The sequence below is a fragment of the Canis lupus genome, chromosome 4 (genome assembly GCF_003254725.2).
Source record: "Canis lupus dingo isolate Sandy chromosome 4, ASM325472v2, whole genome shotgun sequence".
Taxonomy (NCBI): domain Eukaryota; kingdom Metazoa; phylum Chordata; class Mammalia; order Carnivora; family Canidae; genus Canis; species Canis lupus.
This window is the reverse complement of record NC_064246.1, coordinates 58,637,228-58,656,476: the sequence shown is the minus strand read 5'-3', so window position 1 is coordinate 58,656,476 and position 19,249 is coordinate 58,637,228. Positions and strand designations below refer to the sequence as shown.

The 19,249-nt window shown below is 42.3% G+C and overlaps 1 protein-coding gene and 1 pseudogene across 5 annotated transcripts in view; one reads left to right on the top strand and one right to left on the bottom strand.

Moving 5' to 3' along the window:
* LOC112651860 (zinc finger protein 569-like) overlaps positions 1 to 11,079 on the top strand; it is a 43,566-nt gene extending 32,487 nt beyond the window's left edge. For all 5 annotated transcript variants that reach the window (XR_004815371.2, XR_003131114.3, XR_004815370.2 and 2 more), the window contains 3 exons: positions 4,375 to 4,680; positions 8,534 to 8,651; positions 9,094 to 11,079. The gene's annotated coding sequence lies outside the window, so the exon portion shown is untranslated. The remainder of the gene's footprint in view (positions 1 to 4,374; positions 4,681 to 8,533; positions 8,652 to 9,093) is intronic.
* LOC112651861 (G2/mitotic-specific cyclin-B1-like) lies at positions 4,868 to 9,504 on the bottom strand (annotated as a pseudogene).
* Positions 11,080 to 19,249: the final 8,170 nt, after the last annotated feature.

Genomic DNA, 19,249 nt, shown 5'->3' with positions numbered 1-19,249 from the left:
TTTGCCTCTTTTTCCACTAGGCATCAAAGCCTAGTAACCAATGGGCTGCTTCTCTTTCTTAAAAAAAAAAACTTACCCAAGGTACTTTTTAAATGTCCTCTCTCCTCACGGGAACTTGCCTACCTTATTGAGCATAAGGATGGTTTTCGTGGCTGTCTTTTCCTTACAAAGTAGGTCATATGAACCCACAGGTGGGCTGTGTTTACTTTCTTTAAGAAGGTATCACTTGGCTTGGAAATACCAGCCAGCCACATCTGAAATCCCAGACACAGGAGACCAAAGATGAGGGTGAGGCTGCCTGTAACCTCTTTGACAACTAAACCACCAATGGATTATAATCTTAAAACCATAGCACCATGGAAACAGTCAACAGAATTTTGTCCAGGTGGTACTAGAGAACTCACATAATCCAACAATTTAACAATAAAAAGAATTTTCACTTACTGATTAGAAAGGTTTTTTTACGCATGTGGCTTATTTTTTGAACCTGAACACGCAGAGCAAGAGTAGTAATATCTTCTTGGTTGCCTGACAAAAGCATAAAATAAACCTGAAACCCTGATGTACCAGAACTTACGAGGGAAAAGGAAGCTTATTTGATCAGGGGAGTCAGAAGCATTTACTGGCTTGGAGATGAAAGTAGAAAATGTAAGGTGCATGAGATGGGGTGGGGAGATCAAGACCACTACTTCCTTTATCTACTCCCTTGAAATTTCTTCATTATTAAGACTTTCATTCACCTGCCTTTGGTTTTAACATATAAGGTATGAACTTTAACACAGATATAAATGCTGCTACTTCTGAAATTAAGTTCTTATAATCCCCAGTCTAGTGACAGCTCATTTGGCATATCTCCATAACCTTGCATAAGACAATGGATACTTAAATATGACGCCAAAAGCATAATAAACAAAGTTTAACAAAAGATGAATTGGGTATTATAAAAATTTAAAAATTTTGTGCTTCAAAGGACACTATCAAGAAAGCAAGTAGAAAAAAAAGAAAGCAAGTAGATATCGGACAAAATTTTGGAAAATTATATAGATTATAAGGGACTTGTATCTAGAATATACAGAGTTCCCATTGAAAAGAAAAATAATCCAACTTAAAAGTAGATCTAGGAGGGCTCCTGGATAGTTCAGTTAGTTAAGCCTCTGACTCTTGTTTCAGTTCAGGTCATGATCTCAGGGTCATGAGATCGAGCCTTTCATCAGGCTCTATGCTGGGCATGGAGCCTGCTTAAGACTCTCTGTCTCCCTCTGCTCCTCCACCCCACCCAACTTGCATACATGCTCTCTATCTTAAAAAAAAAAAAAAAAAAAAAAACATAGATAAAGGATCCGAATAGATGCTTTTCCAGAGAAGATACACAGTTGACCAATAAGGCCATGAAAAGAGGCTGAACACCATTAGCCATGAGGAAAATACAAAGCAAAGCCACAATGAGATACCATCTCACCCTCTAGTATGTCTGTAATTGAAAAAATGGACAAGAGAAAATGTTGGAAAGGATATATAGAAACTGGAATCCTCATATACTTCTTTGCTAATAGTAATGTAAAAAAAGCAGCTGCTTTGGAAAACCGTCTGACAGCTCCTCAAAAGATTAATTGTACTCCTAGGTATTTACCCTAAGAGAAGTGGAGACATATACCCACACAAAGACTGGTGCACAAATGTTCATAGCATTATTCATAGTAGCCAAAAAATGGAAAGAGCCTGTCTACAAACTGATGAATGATAAATAAAAGCTGGCATATACATATTACATGTTATAAAATATTATTTGGATGTGAAAAAAGTGAATACATCATACAACATGGATGAACCTCGAAAATGCTATTGGATCAAGGACCACACATTGCAATATTCCATTTATATGAGATGTCTAAATTCAGTGTCAAAGTATATTGGTGGTTGTCTAGAGATGGGAAGGTTGGGGAGATATAGGGAGTAACTGCTCATTGGCACAGGGTTTGAGGGTGCGATGAAAATATTCTAAAAATAACTATGGTGATGGTTGCACCACAATAAAACCACATAAATACCACAAATGGGTAATTGTATATATGTGAATTGTATCTCAAACTGTTATATATATAAATGAAACCCAGATCTGGTACTGGGTACACTTGTTGCTCCTGGAGTGTCACAGCTTCTAGGCCTATCAACTGAAAGAGGAAATAAATATATGTGTTTATACTAACTCCTGTATATCCACATATCTATTAATATCCCTGTATGTATCTATGTGTATCTACAGTAAGTGAAACACAATTTCACACTGTCTCCAGCTCTAATCCAAAACCATCCAGACCATCCTAACCTTCCCCAACCTAGCTCCCCCATCTGCCACCCATTTATTTAATTGTTCAATTCCAGTATACATGTGTAGTGGTTCAGAATTATTATCCTATTCCCCTGTGGAAGATAACTTTAGCAACTGGGGTACAGTGTTTATGTTTATTTGCCTCTAGACTTATTCTTCTGCTTATTTCCCAAGTTAAGCCAATATGTTTTCCCCTCAACCCCTGCAGTGAGGCTACTTGTTACATGTGTAACACAGATTCTTTTGTCAGTCTAAACTCCATCCTGAAATTCTCCTACTGCCCAAATTGTTTTTAATTGATTACATTCAAGTTCATGGTTTGTGCTTAAAGTTCTATGGGTTTTGACAATTTGACAGCGTCATGTATACTCTCCATTATAGTGTCATACAGAAGAATTTCATATCCTAAAAATCACCTGTGCTTCATCTATTCAATTCACCTCCCCTCTCTGAATTCTTGAAAACCACTGATATTTTTATTGTCTGTATTAGTTTTCTTTTCCATAGTCCTATAAATGGAAACATACAGTATACAGCCTTGCTGCTTGGCTTCTTTCACTTAACAGTATGCATTTAAGATGCATCCATGTTTTTGTGTGGCTTGTTAACTCGTTTCCTTTTGTCACTGGATAGTATTCCATTGTATGGATGTACCAGTTATTTTTTATAGATTTTGTTATTTAGAGAAATTTTAGGTTAACAGAAAAATTAAGCAGAGAGCACAGAGAGCTCCCACAGTGCACAGCCTTCACTGCTATTAATATCACATACCAGTGGCACATTTGTGGCAATTGATGAACTTACAGGAACACGTCATAATCATTCAAAATCCGTAGGGTTCACTCTGAATACTCTGTATTCTATAGCTTTTTATGAATGTAAAATGACATGTATTCACTATTATAGTTTCATACAGAATAGTTTCATTGCCCTAAAAAATTCTATTATCTGCCAATTCATCTTACCCTCCTCCCTTTAACACCCTCACAAATACTAACCTATCTTTTTACTGTCTCTAGAGTTTTGGCTTTTCTAGAATGTCACATAATTGGAATCTAACAGTATATAGCCCTTTCAGGTTGGCTTCTTTCACTTAGTAATAATGCATTTTGAATTCCTCTGTGTCCTTTCATGGCTTGATAGATCATTTCCTTTTAGTACTGATAAATAGTCCTTTGTCTAAAAGTACCATTTCTCATCTATTTGGAGTTTTTATAGAGTGTTTGTTGCATATGTTGAATTTTGTTGAATGCATTTCCTGCATCTATAGATGTGATCACATAGTTTTTGTGATTCTGTCTGTTAGTAAGATGGGCTAATTACATTGTTTTATGAGTGTTGGACCAGCCTTGCATTCCTGGAACGAACTCTACCTAATCATGATATATGATCCTTTTTACTTATTGCTTGATTGTATTTGCTAATATTTTGGTTAAGAGTTTTGTGTCTGTGTTCATAACAGATACTGACATGCAGTTTTGTTTTATTTTTTTTTAAGTTTTTATTTATTTATTCATGAGAGACACAGAGAGAGAGGGGCAGAGACACAGGCAGAGGGAGAAGCAGGCTCCGTGCAGGGAGCCCAATGTGGGACTCAATCACAGGTCCCTAGGATCAGGCCCTGGGCTGAAGGCAGCACTAAACCACTGAACCACCCGGGCTGCCTGCAGTTTTGTTTTCTTATAATGTCTGTATCTGGCTTTGGTATAGCATAATGCTTGCTTCATAAAATGAATTCAGAGGTACTGTCTTTGCTTCTGTCTTCTGAGAGATGTCATGAATAATTGGTATTATTTACTCCCTAAATGCTTACTATTATTCACCAGTAAAGCCATCTGGGCCTAGTACTTTTTGTTTTCTAGAAGCTTTTAAATTACTGATTTAATTCCATAATTCACTTTACAAAGATAACTCATTTACTTTGTCAAAATATTTCCAAAGCTTCCCCAGTCCTCTACTACCCTACTCGTGCCTTCCTCTTTCTTCTGTTTTCCTTCCCTTGTTTCGTCAATTTTCAGCATAAATGTCTGTTTTGTGTTCTGAAGTCTCATAGGGGGATCCAGCATTCCCAACCACAGCCTTCCTCTGAAGTAAAGGAGAGAGAAAGAAGGATATTCTCAGGCCCAAGAATGAGCCAGGCCTTGAAATCTGGGATCTTCACTGTACATTTAGCCTTTATAGAACACGTGTGTCTAGATATAAGAAGAAGAAGCTGATGGCCCATTCCACAGTAACCTCACCTCACTTTCCAAATACCTTCTAAACAGATTGGTGAGCCATTGACTCCTATTAAGACTGATGTTCAAAAGAGGAACAAGATTGAAGAATAGGAGAAACACCTGTTCTACCAGGTGGGTACAAGACATTCTCAGTAAAGGACTAGGAACGTGGGCTCCTGGTGTTGAGAGTGAAGGGAGTATAGGAGAATCACGAGAGCAGTGACATGAGAATGTAATGGAAGGAGGGCAGGTGGACTGTGATAGGCTTGATGTCTTACCCCTGAAAGGAAATCTCAAGTTGTGTTATTTTTTTCAAAGATTTTATTTATTTATTCATGAGAGACAGAGAGAGACAGACAGACAGACCCAGGCAGAGGGAGAAGCAGACTCCATGCAGGGAGCCTGACGTGGGACTCAATCCCGGGTCTCCAGGATCACATCCTGGGCTGAAGGCGGTGCTAAACCGCTGAGCCACCCAGGCTGCCCAAGTTGTGTCATTTTTATTATCATCTAACAGGTTCGAAAATTCAGGCTTTAGAGTCATGAAGGGGGAACAGCCTGGAATGATACGCACTAGGTATCTTCAGTGTACCCTCAGACAAGTGTTCTGAGGGCCCAGTCATCAATTTGTTATCTATCCCAAGAACTTTTCTGCCATACAGCTGAAGGGAAACCATATGCACTTTCTCCACAGGGTTTTACTCACTTTCTGAACCCAAATAGAAGATCCCAAACAAATACTGAATTTCCCCAGATTTTGCCCCCATCTGGAGATTGTCAGCTAGGGAAGAAAATTGCACAATAGCTGGGTCTAAACAGAGCGGTTTTTGTTGTTGTTGTTGTTGTTTTAAAGATTTATTTATTCATGAGAGACGCACACAGAGAGAGGCAGAGACATAGGCAAAAGGAGAAGCGGACTCCCTGCAAGGAGCCTGATGTGAGACTTGATCCCGGACCCTAGGATCACACCCTAAGCTGAAGCCAGATGCTCAACTGCTAAGCTACCCAGGTGTCCCTAAACAGAGGTTTTGTTTGTTTGTTTGTTTTGTTTAAAAAGGACCACAAGCTTTATTAAAAGTAAGTAAAGGTAATATATAATATATATAGATGGCACATGGTGCCAATTTTATTTGCAGATATTACAATACTTCAATGCATGTTTACAAGTTACACCTTTGCCTTGGCTAAATCTTGAACTACTGCAGAATTTAGCTGTGCCAGAGTGCTGATCTTAGCATGCTTAGAGGTGGCATACTTGTTCTTGATTGTCATGTGCTTTGTAAGCCCACGATTCACCATGACTATATTCTTTAGAACATTTAGAAGGAATTCTTCAGTGTATGACAGACAGATAATGCTGTAGAGTTGGTGTCCATTCACCATTATTTTTTTTATTTTTATTTTTTATTATGATAGTCACAGAGAGAGAGAGAGGCAGAGACACAGGCAGAGGGAGAAGCAGGCTCCATGCACCAGGAGCCTGACGTGGGACTCGATCCCGGGTCTCCAGGATCACGCCCTGGGCCAAAGGCAGGCGCTAAACCGCTGCGCCACCCAGGGATCCCCGTCCATTCACCATTATTGAGAATTTTCAGCGCTAAGCAAAAAGCTCCTGCTGCAATCTGAGAAGGAGGAAAGTGCACCATATCGTAGTCTAACATAGATAGTTCCATCAGGTATTTGGCCAAAATATGTTGCTCAACATCAACCTCTCCAATCTTAGATGCTCTCCGAAGGAAATGCAGGGGTGGAGGGTGGCCCAGACCAAAATTTAAAGATCTTAGAATCTTCATTTCCATCTGTCTGATTTGGTGTTTAATGTAAGTGTTGTCAGTCACAAAGGCAAAGTCACCAATTTCTGGAGGGTACATTTCCTCATATTTGCTTGCAATAAACATGGCAGTGACACCAACCAGCTGCAGCATCTTCTTGGGCACACAGTTCTTCTGCGTGAACCGATCAATAATGGAAACAGTCACGTACATGGTCTCCTGCAGTAACCTGAATTTCATTTGAACCTGTACTAGCCAGTCAATTAGGATAGCTCTCATGTTTCTAGTGACTTCACAAGCCAGTAGGTATTTTGGTGTGACTGCTTGTTCTTCTTCAAGTTGTCTCAGATAAGCATAAATATCTTTCACATATTCACTACAAAGGTTTGGATGAGCTCCATCTTCTGCATCTACATCATTCACCTCAAGAATTACATCAAAGAAAGCCTGACACAGATATTCTTCTGCAGGGGCACATCTAGATGTTTCCATCCAGCTTGGAGAGGGAGTATCAACCAAAATAGGCTCTGGTGAAAGTTTTTCTTCTTTAACTGGCTCAAGTTCTGGCTCTTGTTCTGGCACAGGTATAGGGGACAGGCTTGGGTGCCTTCTCCAAAGGCTTTGGTATTTTTTTAGCAATGACTTTTCCAGGAACTGAAGTTTTTGCTTCCTTTTTCAGAGGCAGTTTGGCCTGTGGTTGTTCACTGACTTTGTTACCAATGTCTCCCAGAGCAGTTCTTGGCCTCAGGCAGGGCTTGGAGGCTGCAGCAAAGGCCAGAGGCATCCGCTTTGCCCCTGCCATACCTATCTTCACCTTATTTTCAACATTAACTTTTGTGTTCCTGGTGACCCGGAGCGCCATGGGCACGTCTTCACTGGGGTAGAGGAGAGCGCGGGAGTGACCGAGGCCTGCGGGTCAACAGCAGGTCCTCCACAGCACCTAAACAGAGGTTTTTGTACTGACCTAGTCCAGCCCTCTAACTCCTCCACACTGGTGCCCAAGTGGCTTGGGGATCCCCCCAGGAAAGCACACCCATTCCCCATGCACAAGGAGGTGCTATAGTCCTGGAGCCCTTCCTAAACACTTGAGAAGGAACACAAGGAGCCTAATTTCCATTAAACAGAGTGGGATCTCAGAATTCTAAGTCACAGACTTGTGTAAGCAGCAGAGTTGGCCTATACTCCAGAGTTTATTTTGCAGTTTCCTCCTACCCTTCTTCTGTCCAAACATTGAAGAATCAAGATAATATCTGCAAGCCATGGAAATCTTGTAAATAATGATGTTTGCACCAAAGGCACCAAGCCTTTTTTTAGCCTGCCCCATATACTCATGGCTCCATAAACGGTTATTCTCACCAGAGCCCCCAAATGTAGCTGTCATTTAGATTTTCACTTGCCCCCTGGTACTAACTAAAATGTCCGTTTCTGTCATTTAAGTTTTAAAAACTCTCTGGACACCTAGGGAAGTTGTATAACTCAGTGATTAAGAGCACAAGTTTGAGTCCCTGGTTCCAGTTTGTTTAGCCTAGAAGTGGAATTGTTTGATCATATGGTAATTCTATGTTTAATTTTTGGAAGCACCACCATACTGTTTTCTGTAGTGACTTCTGATGTACAGTTTTAAGTTCAGACTTTCTAATATGGCAAACAGAAAAAAAAACAAAAAAAAAAAAACAACTGGAAGCAGAACTGACCTTCCCTCATGGAGTCAGATATACAGGCCTTGGTTAAAGATTGAAACCATTATCATCAGCTTTTCTTCTGATATGAGAGTATTGCTTTTTTATCATTTAAATTTTGTCTTATATAGTGATTTTTAAAAAACTTAAACTGTATAGACCTCATATGTCCTGGATGTCTGTCAAATGACCCTCAGGGTTTGAATCTTTGAGAAATGCTGAGTAAACACTGAACAAATGCATACCTCACTCATTTGCCACCTCCTCCAGGGACATTTCCACCCCTCTGCCCAAGGCAGTTCTTGCTGTGCCCTGAGCTCCTGGAGCAGGCCCAAGGAGCAGATAAATGCCTGTTGACACTGCCACTCTCTGAGGTCCTCATATCTTGGGCTGACTCCAGCGTTAGCTTACTGTGTTTGTGCATGCGTTGTACCAGAGCATAAAATATTTTTTAAAAACATGACTCAGAGTACTCCCCGACCCAGATTGGCTTGTCACAACAGGTAACTCGTGGGTATCTGGTTTTACTGACAGGTTCCCCAACAATTAAAGGAGCTGTGTTCTAAGAGCAGTAATTCATGCTTATTGTGAGAAATCGGACATACAACTGTAAAGAAGAAAGTGAAAAGCAGCTGATAATTCCACTGCCGGGGTAAACACTATTAACATTTAATGGGTTATCCTTTCATATATGTATAGGTATTTACAAAAAATGGGGCGTAGTTTATACGTTTATAATTAGAGTTTTACTTAGCAGTACACCATCAACATCTATTTCATTATATTAAAATGGCTTGATTATATTTCTCCGCGTGGATGTGCTACGATATATTTAGCCAAACTCGTATTTGGAGGCCTGGTTTGCTTTCAGTTTTTGAGTAATCTAAATGCTGGGATAAACGCCTGGCTTCTAGATTAGGAGTTTAAGATGCAGTTTGAATTTTATCCACAAGAGGGAAGCAGACCACTGTGAGAAGACATGCTAATGTTTAAAAGAAAAACAAAAACAAAAAAAACCCCTAGAAAGTTCTTTGGCGAACATAAGCTCATCCCAAGCTTGTGAGGTATATATTAATATTTTCTGCATTTTCTAGGTAAGGAAACGATGTGAGGATGATAAGTGACGTATACAGATTCTCACCAACCAGTGAGTGCTAAGGTGGGATTCAAAGCTGTCTTCAACACAGTTGGCTTGCTTCATTTCCCAGCACTTCCAAAGTTGACAACAGTAAAATGTTCTCCCCACATTCTATTCAGTTCTAGGCACTGTGCTGGCACACTATGCAGAAATAAATAGGAGGATCCCTGCCCCTCAGGGGTCATTATCAGGTATGAGGACAGACTTGTACATAAATAACAGAATGACTAAATGACCACCAGAATAGAGAAAGCCCAGGAAGGCAGAAAGTCACTTTGCAGCAAGACTAAGCATGACTTTATAAAAGAGACTTGATAACAGTGAGAGTTAAGGTGTGTTTAGCATTTACTTTGTAAGAGGCACTGTGCTAATTGCTTTATATGCATTTATTAGAAATTCCCCGGGTGGGGCACCTGGGTAGCTCAGTCATTGAGTGTCTGCCTTCAGCTTAGATCATGATCCTGGGGATCCAGGGATTGGGGATTGGGGATCAAGCCCTGTGTCTGGCTCTCTGCTCAATGGGGAGCCTGCTTCTCCCTCTCCCTCTGCCCCTCCTGCCTATTTGTATGCACTCATTCATGCTTCCTCTCTCTCAAATAAATAAAATCTTTAAAAAAAAAAAAAAGTTCCCCCGTAGACCTAGAAGGTGTCATCCTTTTTACAGTAAAGACAATCAATGGTCAGAGAGTTAAGAAACTGGCCACCTGTAGAAGAACACTGGAATCCACATCCTTTACGTTGGTTTGACAGGACCAAATAGGGATGGTAGACCTTCAACAGGCAGAACTTGGAAAGAGACTTCTAGGAGAGAAACATGGAAAAAAAGTCCTGGAGTCAAGAAACACAAGTACATTTGCAAATGCAAGGGGATCAGTGTGCCTAGAGGGTGAAAAAGGAAGAATCTGAAGAGTTCGAAACTAGAAGTCTGGGAATAGCAAGCCAGGGAGGTCCTACTAGATTTTGTATTCAGGAAGGAACCAATCCAAGAGAATGACATGACCTGTGCTTTATGAAGATTAAGTTACCGCATTGCGTAAGGGGACAAGGAGACTAGTTAGGGGATTGTTAAAAAAAATCCCAGCCAAAGACAACCAAAGAAGGAATGAGAACTGAATGACATTTATGAGATAAAAATCCATAGGATGTGACATCTCATTAGATGTTGGGGAGAGAGAAGGGAAAGCTATGATTAAGGTTTCCATGTTCGGGCAACAGGGAGAATGTGAGCATATATTCTAGAGGAGAGGCTGTGGGGAGGGAGAAAGGCATGAGGGACTGGCCTGGGGACAAAACATGTCACTTTTCTTCTGTGAGACTGAGCAAAGGGCCTGAGTGGAGATACTCACTAGGGAGTTGGCAGTAGGAAGCTGGTGCTTTCGATATGGTACCTGAGAGTCACAAGAAAAGACTCCAGGGAACTGGCTAGGGAGAATTTATGCTTAAGATTCAGTAGAGGACATTCATACCCCAAAAACCTATAATTCCACTGCCAGATTTCTGTCATAGCTAAATAAAATCACATGTGCACAAGATGTGTGAAGGATGTTCAGGAAGCATTGTCTGTAGCAGTGAAAGGATGGGTGAGAGGAGAAGCGAGCAAATAAACCATAAAACATCCACATTGTGTAGTGGTTAATAATTAAGTAGATTTAAAATGTTAACATGGACAGATTTCTAACACATACAGTGTATGAGGAAAGCAAATTGTAGCACAATAATAATGTGTCATGGGATCCCTGGGTGGCGCAGCGGTTTGGCGCCTGCCTTTGGCCCAGGGCGTGATCCTGGAGACCCGGGATCGAATCCCACGTCGGGCTCCCGGTGCATGGAGCCTGCTTCTCCCTCTGCCTGTGTCTCTGCCTCTCTCTCTCTCTGTGTGTGACTATCATAAGTAAATAAAAATTAAAATAATAATAAAAATAATAATGTGTCATAATATTTATAGGGGAAAAAAGGAGAAAAAAAGCCAAACAACAACAACAAAATGCTGTCACATATATATTTTAAGTGATACATGTGTGTGCACAGAGAAAATTCTGGAAGGATCAACAGACTGCTAATTATGTGAGAGGAGAAGAGTTGTGACAAAAATGGAACACAGAAGGGGTGGAATGGATTTTTGCCTTAGTTATCAAGTTTTAATTTTACAAGAAGAATGTAATCATGTATTGCTTAGTGAATAAAAATTCCCAAACTATTGAAAAACAACATAGTTCCAATGAGAATAAGAGAGAATGGGAGAGACAGGGACATATTTCAAGACTCAAGGTAGGGCAATATTAATGGGAACACTGGGAGAAGTTTCTGGAAGTTCCAGGTGAAGGGAGCAAGGATCCTCTGCACTCACCAACTCGGCAGCGACAACCAGCAGGATGAGCCCTGTGAGTCCAGCTAGTTTTCAACACCTTTCAATTATAGCCACAGCTCCTGTGTCCTTGAAAGGTCACCATGTCCTACCACTTGCCTTGGAACGAGATGGTGTTTGTTTTGTTCTTTCTGAGTTGTGACTGTCCTAAGACATTTCATTCAGCTCTTGTGTTTGGACATATCCTCCTTTCCCAGAAATCCCACAGGGTTCTGGTTCTCATTCCAGTCTTTCAGACTGTCTGTAAAACCCACTTCCTTTCATTCCTGCCCCAGTAAATACCTGTCGCGCCTCTTGTTCCCCATTCAAAAATATTCCCATTCCAGGTCGCTTGCTGTGGGAAGTTTTTAATGGAATTTCTCAAGAGACACCCAGCATAGCTGTAGCTAACACTGAGCACATGGAGGTGCCAGGCACGGTGCCCAACTTCACAGAAGTAACTCATTTAATCCTTCCAACAACCTCATAGGTGACTACTATTATAACCCTCATTTCACAGCTGAGACTTGGTATGTGTGATTAAGCATGTGGTTGGTGAGAGTGTGTGTGTGTGTGTGTGTCTGTGTGCCTGTGTGAGTTTGTCCTAAGGGATTAAGAAGGGGGTTGATAATTGGGAAGGCATGAGGGACTGGACTGGGAACAAATTATCAAGTGCTCAGGGGGTTTCAGTTTGCCAAGTGCCTTTATAACCATTATTTCATTTGATTTCACCACAGTGCTCTAATGATGGTGGTCATTAGGAAAAATAATGAGATGAATCAAGCTTTAATTCCCTTAAAGTAGCAACCATTGGGTCAAAGGTTTTTGGGGCTCATTAGCCCACCATGCAGCCTTGGACAAATCTGCAAGGGGGAGGATGTAGACAGAACGTGTGTTCTCTGTGGCTTCCTTTGACCTCACTCTTCAAGGATCATTGAGTTTCTAGCAGCCGTTCCTCCCAGTCTGGACGCTCTGGGCCAGGCACACACCCCCAACCCCCCCCCCACCCCGCTTTCCAAGCCCGCCCATCCCAGGAGATAAAGCTAAGTGGCAGAGGAGCCAGTTTCCTGGGGTTAATAAACAGGCTGTTTATAGCCAGGAGCAGTCACGGGGCAGGAACAGGCAGGCTAGGAGGTCATGCTCCTTCTGAACGTTGAGATTTCTCATAAACATCCCCTGTCAGCCTTCTGGGATGCAAGGACAACTCTGGGCCCATTGCCCTTGCCTGGCAGAGTGCCAGGGCCCCCACACCTGACTTCCTTCTCCTTTCTCCCCACCATGGGTCTCCTCCTCTTTCTTTTCTCTTCTCCTATCCCCTTCCATCACCCCTCTTCCATAATGGAGAGAGGACCCATTTCCACATTAGACACATTTAATAAATTTGGGCAGGTAATTCATCCCTCTGAGTCTCAGTTTCCTCCCTTGTAAAATGGGGGTAATAATGGGGCCCTCCTCCAAGAATATCTGAGAAGGTGCCTTGCACTGTATTTAGCACAGACAATGGGTATTTAAAACGTTTGCCTTTCCCTTTCCCCATCCACCTCATCTCTTCTCCTTAATCCTGGTCCCCACCCATGTGGTTTACATTCTAGTTGGGAGAATGGGATAGATTTTAGATAGGTAGATAAATAAATGAATGAGGTCACTTAAAGTTGTGAAAAGGTAATAAAAGAATAACAAAACAGAGTGATCTGGGGAAAGAGGCTGCTTCTGTCTGCTGTCCTTGGGATAAAGTCCAAGGTCATTGCCAAAGCACATCTCCATCTGCCCTTGTTTACCCCTCCAGTCTTCCCTCTCATGCCTTTTCACTTTGCGCTCTCTGCTTTAGCCATGAAGAGCACAGAGTATCAAAGCTGGAAGAGGCCAGTCAGCCTTTGATCCAGTGGTTCCTTGGGCCCCAAACACTCTCCCCTGTGTTGCACCATGAAGGAGACCTCCTACTCCTTCTCAGATTACTAGTTACTTCCACCTGGAAGCTGGCCCTGTGGCCACTGAGCTAGTTAGGTTTCCCTCTCTGTGCTATGACTTTTCCCCGGGAGAGTAGCCATCACCCAGCACAGCCTAGGTTTATAGTCACCTCTCTACCAGACTCTGAGCCTCTTGAGGGCTGGAATCACTCCTCATTCACGGTGAATCCCCAAATCCTCAGCAGTTGGGACAGTGCCTAGCACCTGGTAAATGCTTAATAAAGACCTGTTGTTTACTAATATGCCTATGGAATACTTGGTTTAGTTTAAGAGCTAAGTGATATGGGGAAAAGGCACCAACAAGGCATGACTCTGGAGACAAAGAATGAATTGGAAGGGGAAAAAAATCTCTGTTCTTGTTGAAGTTCATGTTCTAGTGTCTTTCTGCTCCAACACTATTGGCACTCCCCCAAAAGGCTTACTGAGCAAGCAGAGCAGAAAGCATTGACCCCACTTATCACTTCCCAGAGGAGGATCATGCCCCTGAGGGGTGAATCTGTTTTGGCTGAAGTTATGCAGGCAGGTGGTGGTAGAGCGCGTCTGGATAGAAGTTTAGGGCCCCAGAGATGAATGCCCAACCAACCTCCTCATCTTTCAGGGCATGTGGATGGGCATGGTGATATGCAGACTCTGAACTCAGTGTCCTAGCTCATTTCAAATCAAAATAGCCATTGGAGAGTGATAAAAGCCATGAAGGAGGAAACAGTATGATTTATCCACAGTCCACCCTAACCCTATAACCCAACTCAGATTCTCCGGGGCACCACCCCATTTGTCCTCATGGACTCCTTCCCCAGGTTCAGTTCATGAGAAGCTACACCCTTATAGACTGACCAGGAATGGCAAAACCCTAGAATTCTAATTTCCTCATGTCTGAATTGGAGGGACTGCAAGGTTCAGAGAGAAGGGACTGGTCTATGGCATGTACTAAAATAGGATCAGGACTCCAGACTATCATATCACTCCAAAACCTTCTCAAGTAGACTTCACAAGCCCCTTTGACATGAACCTTCTGAGTTGGGGAAAGGGTAGGAATGACAAGGACCTGGCCTGACCATTTGTAAGCTGTGGTCCTGTTGGGAAAAGAGAGAAAGGGAGGGGCACTGATAAGCTACCCACCCCATCTTGTTGTTCTGCTCTAGAGTTTACTAGTTTCTTTTAGTCCTCATTGGTTTTGTGCGTTGTTAGTTAACCCACAGGAAGTAGGATGTGGGTTGTTCACTGTTAAGTGATTGTTTATGAAGGGTGTTACTGCTTCTCCAGCTCTACCATCTCCCAGCCCAACAATAACCTAGAAAGAAGGGAGGTCGGTGGAGTGAGGCTAGCACAGACATAGGTAGGGCTCCCTTACTAAGAAATGGGAAAAAGAGTTTGGGGTTCTAGTAATATATAAGGGCATCAAAAAGAATGGAAGGGACCTTTCTCACTGAAAGTTTGGAACTGCATTTAGCCTAGATTTGATTCTTATAGTGCCTATATTTGCTGTGAGACCTGAAATCACTCAGCCTCTCAGAGCCTTAGCTCTCAGATGGGAGGGTTGAATGAGATAGTCTCTAGGGGCTCTTCCCCTTTTTATAAGTCCTCCCACTAAGCTGACTTTGAAGCAAGTAAGAGTCATTAACTTCATGTCAGGTAAGCTCAACAAACCTGGTATTGTCCCAGGCCAGGTCCTGGTGGAAGTTTAATTGGGATATCTGCAGAAAAGAGTAAACATAGTAGGATTGCTATGCTTCGAAAGATCTGCTTGCATAGTTGGCCCTTGGTTGGCATTTGGAAACTTTAGTTTCAGGAGAATTCCCACCATTCCCAGAATTGATAAGAGTGGGTCACTATGCCCAAACTGTTGATTAAAACAATGTGGTTCATGCTGAACACCTGCTTTCCTTCTGGGAGTCTGGAGTTTTGACACATGCTAAACAGAGGATGCCTACCTACATGGCTATCCCCCGGTAAAAGCCCTGGGCACTGGGTCTCTGATGAACCTCGCTGGCAGACAACATTTTACATGAGTTGTCACAGTTCATTGCTAGAGGAACTAAGCACATCCTGTGTGATTCAACTGGGAGAGGACTCTTGGAAACTCGTTCCTGGTTTCCTCCAGACTTTGTCCCATGCACCTATTCCATTTGCTGTCTTGGCTTTGTGAGCTTTCACCGTAATAAGTCATAGCATGAGTATGACTATATGCTGTGTTTTGTGGATCCTCCTTGTTTTGTGGAATCACTGAACCTGGAGGTGGTCTTGGGGACCTTAAACAGAAGATGAGCTGAGATTTCACAACCATAATCCTTTACCAATCCCTTATGATTATATAGCTTAAACTAGTTCTGTCTAGTAGAAATATAACATCAGTTGCATATGTAATTTTAAATTTTCTAGCAGTCACATTTTAAAATGTAAAAAGAAACAAACGAAATTAATTTCAATAATATATTTTGGGGGCATGTGGGTGGCTCAGTTGGTTGAGCATCTGACTCTTGATTTTGGCTTGGGTCTTGATCTCAGGGTCATAGGATCAATCCTCATGTCAGGCTCTGCGCTCAGCATGGAGTCCACTGTCCCTCTCCCTCTGTTCCTTTCCCTGCTCACCGACTCTCTCTTCCTTCCTTTCTCTCTCTCTTTCTAGTTCTAAAATAAATAACTAAAATCTTTTTTTTTAAAGAATCTATTTTCTTTAACCCACTATATAAAATATTAAAATTCCAACATGTAAGGATATAAGCACTTATTAGGATATTTTACATTCTCTTTTTTCTTTTGAAGTCTTCAAAAACCAGTGTGCATTTTACACTGGTGGCACATCTCAATTTGGGCTAGCCACATTCCAAGTGCTCACTAACCACACCTGGCTGGTAGCTGCCATGTTGGACAACATAGGCTTAGAGATCTGGAGACAGAATATCTGGACCAGAATTCTATCATCTACCAACTGCATGACTTTAAACAAAGTTACTTAACCTCTTTATGTATTAGTTTCTTCAACTGCAATTGGAGATAGCGATGTTAGCTACTTCATGAGGTTGCATGGATTTTTCAGAAAGTTAATAAATTTAAAGCAATACCTGGTACATATAGGATGTTGAGTGAACACTGGCTATTACTCTTACTATCCAACAGTTTTGCCCTTGAGATCAATTAATCCAACTCCTCATTCCATAGATGAGGAAACTAAGGCCCAGAGTTTGAAAAGCCCCGGTTTCAAAAGTAGAGGCTCTAACTTCCTCTCCTCTTTATGGACTCCCTGTCTCCTGGCTGACTCTGAGATTGGATCAGCCAATTATTCGGGAAACCAGCAGCAACAGGTCACACCTGGGTTCTGCAATCCCTTCTTGATTGCAAAACAGGGCCACTGTTTGAAATTGGCACCAAGGTGATGGGGGTTGGGCCTCCCTTCTGCTGCCCCCATCTGGACCATCAGTTGGGCTGGCTGACCCCATCAAATCCAGCGTTTACTCAGCAGTGATAGGGCTAGTTTCCATTGTTCTGGCTTTTTTTCAGCTTTTCTTGTTTATCAACCCAAAGACACAAAGCATAGCACTTTTAAAAAACCTTCTTTAAGTCACCTGTAGTCATCCCTACCTAACCACCAAACAGGTAAGTAGTAAGCTCCCTGTCTATCTCCAAAAAAGATGGTGAAGAGGCACTGGGTGCCTCCTTGTCTGGGACTCTGTAGTGTACATTCTCAGGCTGGAAGCAAAACTGGCTTCTGATTCCTCTACAGCATCTGTTTCCACCCTTCCTTTCCCGAAATTCAGTGCAAATCATTTACTCTCCTGTGATGAGCTCACTTAGCTTCACTCACATGTCTCAAATCTTACTACCAGCTCAAATCTGACCAGTTTTATGGGCTTACACTCTTAGCACCTGCTGACCTGAAGCTCCACTTATTCTATATGCTAAGTAGTGTTTTATTTGACATTTACTTAGTATTTACTGAGCCTCTACTATGTATTAAGCCCTGTGCAAAGTTTTTGAAACGAAGCCTCTGTGGACCTTGCAACTTCGTGTAGCAAGTAAACAAGAAATGATGATAAAGGACAACAAAGGGTTGATACAGAAAGTATCAAACATTCTAGGAACAATACTAAAGCAAGGGGACCTAAACAGAAGTGGAGATGTGAAACTTGGTAGGAGAGAACCAGTCAAGGAGAGAATGTAGAGTGTTCCAGGCAGAGGGAACAGTGGAGACAAAACCTGGAGGTAAGAGAGAATGGCATGTTGGAAGAACCGAAATAAGGCCCAGTACAGCTGAGACAGAATAAGAGGAGTGTGGCTGGAATTTGAGGACATTGTCTAAAGCACTAAGGAATTTGGACTTCAACCTGAGGCCAAGAGGAAACAGCCTGGCAGAGAATAACATCTTTCAAAACATAGGGTTCTGGGAAGGAATCAACTAAATGAGCTCAAAAGGTGGGCAGTGAAAAGACTGAGGCATGCTATTTCTACGTTTGTCTTCATGCTCTTGGTGTGAAAGCTCAGCCCTCCTTTGGAAGAGGCGAGTGGGTGGCCCTCAGCACCCAACATGCGCCCCTGGACCCCAGCCCACTTTCTGTGAAGCCACTACTTCTGAGCTTCTGGCAGCACATACTTTCCTTAGACCCTTGGACCTGCAGAGCCACAGAGACCGTCACTGAGAGACTGCCAAAGACTCTTTTCTAACAGTTGGACCAGTTGAGGCCCAGAGAAGTAAAGTAACTTGGGTGTGGCCCCACAGCAAGCCTCAGGCCCTCTGATTCCTTATTATTTCCCCCAAAGAAACTGAACACCAGGCCTGGGACTAGGATGAGGCAAGTCAGGCACACAGGGTACAAAATTTAAGGAGGCACTCACTCTCAAGTGCCAGCTGTGCACTTGCAAAACCCTAGGTGCCCCCCTGGCCTCATCTGGATACACCCAGAGGACAGAGATTGTAACTTTCAGAAAATTCTCTGATGTCTCTCATGGTGTTTACATGATGCTAGGCACATATTTTGAGAGTCACTAGCTGCCTACTGATGATAACGAACAATGGATTGCTGACAAACTGATAGGTGTACTGATATTTGTATCTTTGGGTAAATATGACCCTCAAAAGACAACAGAACAAAATGAAGGCTGGCTGAGACTGGAGTCTAGAGATCTTGATTCTGGTCCCCACTCTGCAACTGATTTACTATTGGAACTCAGGCAGATTGTTCTTCGTCTCAAGGCCTCAGTGAAATGAGGTGGTTGGATAACATTTATTAATTATTATTAAGCACATACTCTGTGTCAGCTGCTGTTCTAATGCTTCTGCGCTTTAACCCATTCGAAGACTTTCTGGGTTTCAAGATCCCCTTCCCTTCAACAGGCTGTGGTTTGAAGTAAGAAAGGCTTTATGGAGAATGTGGGACTTGGGACCCAATTTGGAACTTCCAAATTCCCATGAGGACAATATGGTCAATCAGAGTAAAGGCATGCTAGCTATCTCAAGGCACTTCTCTGCCAGAAGACAGAATCGTCTGCCTCAGAATCACCTTTGGAACATACCTGAAGGCTGAGCTGCAACCTTTGCTCCCCGAGATTCTAATACAGTGAATCTGGAATGGGGTCTGGGAATCTATTAAAAGCTTCTGAGGTGACTCTGGTAGTTGGGCAGATTTGGGAAGCACTGATCCCAACACATTCCCCTATCTATGAATAGGATCATACCAAGACAGCCCAGACCTACAGCTGCCTACCTCATCCATAGTATCTCCAAGTAGAGAAATGAATTCTTTGATTGATTAATTTAACAACTATTATGCACTTGTGCTCTAGGCCCTGTGCTAGGTAGTGATTAT